Here is a 4,184-nt window from a genome sequence, read left to right on the forward strand (position 1 = left end):
GCCCGAAGCAGCTAACAAACAAACCTCAAGAGGGTCTCCAGCAATCTCCCCCTTAACATTTGCAAGAGAAGAGCAGCAAGACAAACACCGCAGCAAATGCATGCGGCAGCTGCAGCAGCAGCAGCAGCTACTGCTGCATGGCTGCAGCGCCGACGGAAGCACCAGCGAATCTCCAAGATGAGCTGTTGCTGTTGCTGCTCTTGTTGCTGCTGCTTCTGATGGTGCTTCTGATGCTGCTGCTGCTGCTGCAGCAGCATCACTATCATATTTATGTGTTTCGTGGTTTTTGCTGTTTCTATTTTTCACATCTTCACAGCAGCTGCAGCTCTTCTCCCCGCTGCTGCTGCTGCCGCTGCTGCTGCTGCTGCTGCTGCTGCTGCTGCTGCTGCTGCTGCAGTGGCAAGCAGCAAGACAGCCTAGTAGAGACACACCATTGTCTGTTAAGGTCCCCGTCTTATCGAAGCAAATACACCGCACAAAGCCGCACAAATTTAAACAACTCGCAGACACTGCAGATATTCCATACACTGAACATATCCTAACAAACAGCAGCAGCAGCAGCAGCAGCAGCAACAACAGCAACAGTACAATGAGCATATTATAAGAAGGAGCAGCAGGAAAAGCAGCAACAATAGCAGCAGCAGCAACAGTACAATGAACATATTATAACATGGAACAGCAGGAAAAGCAGCCACAGCAGCAGTACAAGCAACAGTACAAGCAGCAGCAGCAACAGCAGCAGCAGCAGCAGCATCAGCATCGCCACCACCAGTACAAGTAACAATACAAGCAGCAATACAAGCAGCAGCAGCAGCAACAACAACAGTAGCAACAGTAAGCGAAACAGCAGTAGCAGCACCAGGACAGCACCAGAACAGCAGCAGCAGCAACAGCAGCAACAGCAGCAGCAGCATCAGCAGCATCAGCAGCACTAGCAGCAGCATCCGCAGCAGCAGCAGCACGACCACCACCAGAACCGCACCACCACAACAACAGCAGCAGCATAATCATCGTCATCCGCAGCAGCAGCAGCATCATCATCATCATCATCATCTGCAGCAGCAGCAGCATCATCATCATCATCATCATCCGCAGCAGCAGCAGCAGCAGCAGCAGCAGCAGGAGCAGCAGGGATAGGGTACCTAGCAGCAGCAGCAGTAAGAGAAACAGAGAGCGTTGCTCTTAGAGCTGGAGGCACCGCATCTGTTGCTAGGTCTGCAACAAGAAATACAGCTTTCTTTAGCGATACACCTCTGTTATAAAATAATATTGAAGTATAAACAGCAGCAATTAAAGCTAGCATCCCCAAACAAAACAAAAACGATAACGCCTCTGAACACCCCACACACATACACACCAGCAGCAGCAGCAGCAGCAGCAACAGCAGCAGCAGCAGCAAGAACAGCCAAAGCAGCAGCAGAAGTAACCGCAGCAGAAGCAGAAGCAGCAACAGCAGCAGCAGCAAAAGAAGCAGCAGCAAAACACACAAAAAGAAGCGGCGATGTGTATTGTTGAATGCTCTGCTGCTGCAGTCCTTTTCACTTTGCTGCTGCTGCTCTTGCTGCTGCTGCTGCTGCTGCGACTCTGTTGCCTCTGCTACATCTGCCTCTGCTGTTTCCGCTGCCGCTGCTGCTGCTTCTACTCTGCTGCCTTTGCTGCTGCTGCTGCTTTTGCTGCTGCTTTTGCTGCTGCTGCTGCTGCTGCTGCAGTTACCTCTATCGAAGTCAACCCTAGGAGGTGAGGGGAAGAGCAGAGGCCTGACTGTGTCTCCTTGAGCCGTTGCAAACCCAACGCGGCAAACCATACCAACAGCAAACCTGTTGTTGCTTGCTGCAGCAGCAACAGCAGCAGCAGCAGCAGCAGCAGTAGCAGCAGCAGCAGCAGATACAGCAGGGGGAGATGCGGGAACAGGAGCAGCAGCAGGAACAGGAATAGCAACAGCAACAATAACACAACCAGAAGCAATGGCAGATACAGCAGCAGCAGCAGATACAGCAGCAGCAGCAGCAGATACAGCAGCAGCAGCAGATACAGCAGCAGCAGCAGCAGCAGCAGCAGCGCGTTGATGAGATTATTGCACAGCCCCTCTATTCCTCTGTGTAATAGGCAAAGCAATCACTGAGAGTATAAAATAAATAAATTTGTCTTGTAATAAAATAAATAAATAAATAAATAAATAAATAAATAATATTTATATTTTATATTTTATTTTTTATTTCTTTAACTCTCACTGCTGCCGTCTTTTGCTGCTTCCCCTCCGCACATCGAAGCCAAAACTTCAGTGCCAGCAAACACCAAATGATTTCTCTCCTGCAGCAGCAGCAGCAGCAGCAGCATGAGTAGCAGCAGCAGCATGAGTAGCAGCAGCAGCAGCAGCAGGAGCAGCAGGAGCAGCAGCAAATGAAGAATCACGAACAGCAAATAGGCGAAAACAGCAGCGCCAGATGCAGCAGAGCAGCAGCAAATCAGGTGAAAGCAGATGAAGAACAGCAAAAGTAGCAGCAGCAGCACCAGCAGCAGCAGCACCAGCACCAGCAGCAGCAGCAGCAAATAGGAGGCCGAGATGCATTAGACGCAGCAAACATAAAATGTAAAACAAAACAAAAAATAAAAAAGCAAACAGAAAAAGAAAAAGACGAAGGAGACAGCAGCAAAACGAGACACACAAAAAACAGCAGCAGCAGCAGCAGCAGCAGCAGCAAAACAGACACAAACACCCAGCTGCTGCTGCTGCAGCTACTGCTGGAGGCACTGCTGCAGCAGCAACTGCTGCTGCTGCTACTGCTACAGCCACTGCTGCATCAGCAACTGCTGCTACTGCTGCAGCCACTGCTGCAGCTGCTGCTGCTGCTGGTGTTGCTGCTGCTGCTGCTGGTGTTGCTGCTGCTGCACCTGTTCTAAAGAAATAGATTTATTTGTTTCAGTGGTTAGCGGCAAAGGCGACTTCAAGACCGAGAAACACTCTCCTGTTAAGCTTCGTTCATCGAGCACAACCTGCAGAGACACCCGAACACATATCCTTCATCCTGCTGCTGCTGCTGCTGCTGCTGCTGTTGCTTCTGATGCTGTTGCTGTTGATGCTGTTGCTGTTGCTGCTTATCATGATGCTGTTGCTGCTGCTGTTCGTGCTTTTGCTGCTGTTGGTGCTGATAATGGTGCACTGGATGCAACGAAGGGAGCTGCACTGCAGCAGCAGCAGCAGCAGCAACAGCAGCAGCAGCAGCAGCAGCATTCTTACCGTTCCTTCGAGCAGCAGCAAATCGCACGGGACCCGCATGCCTGGCTTCAGCAGCAGCAAATCTCCATTTGTTAGACAGTCAGATGATATTGCTACTTTCTCGAGACAGCTGCTGCTGATGCTGCTGCTGATGCTGCTACTGCTGCTGCTGCTGCAGCAGCTGCTGCTGCAGCAGCAGCTGCTGCTGCAGGATCTGCGCCCCAACACTTCCACCATCGAGACGCTCTCCGTCACCTCCTTTATCCGCTGCATCTGCTGCCTTTAAACACAGCAGCAGCAGCAGCAGCAGCAGCAGCAACAGCGCATGCAGCAGCAGAAGAAGCAGCAGCAGTAGCACATCCAGCGTCAACAGCATCTCCATAATCAGCAGCATCAGCAGCACCAGCAACATCAGCATCAGCAGCAGCATCAGCACCAGCAGCAGCATCAGCAGCATCGGCACCAGCAGCACCATCAGCAGCATCAGCAGCATCAGCAGCAGCAGCAGGAGTAAGGGCCTACCTTTGCGTCAGTACATCTGCAAGCGTGGATGCAGCAGTAAGCGAGGAGACAATAATAGCATAGAAAAAGTATTCGTCTAACAGCCACAGAGCAATAGCAGCAATTTGGAACAAATAAAAGGGCTGCAGCACCTCGCCAAGCAGCAAAGATATAAACGAAGCAGCAGGAAACTGCAACGTGCATGCACCAAATAGCTGCTGCCGCTGCTGCACCAAACAGCAGCACAATCCGTGCTGCTGCACTGCATGCAGCAGCAAAGAAGGAGAAACATCAACATCAAACCCCACAACTCTAAACTCATTTCCAGACGACCTGAAGCACAACCACGCAGCAGCAGCAGCAGCAGCAGCAGCAGCAGCAAAGCCAGAAGCAGACGCAGCAGCGCAAAGGCAGCAAAAGCAGCGGCAGCAGCAGAAGCAGCAGCAGAAGCAGCAAAACAAACAGA

The sequence above is a fragment of the Eimeria acervulina genome, genomic scaffold (assembly GCF_000499425.1).
Source record: "Eimeria acervulina Houghton genomic scaffold, Eah_scaff456, whole genome shotgun sequence".
NCBI classification, from domain to species: Eukaryota; Apicomplexa; class Conoidasida; order Eucoccidiorida; family Eimeriidae; genus Eimeria; species Eimeria acervulina.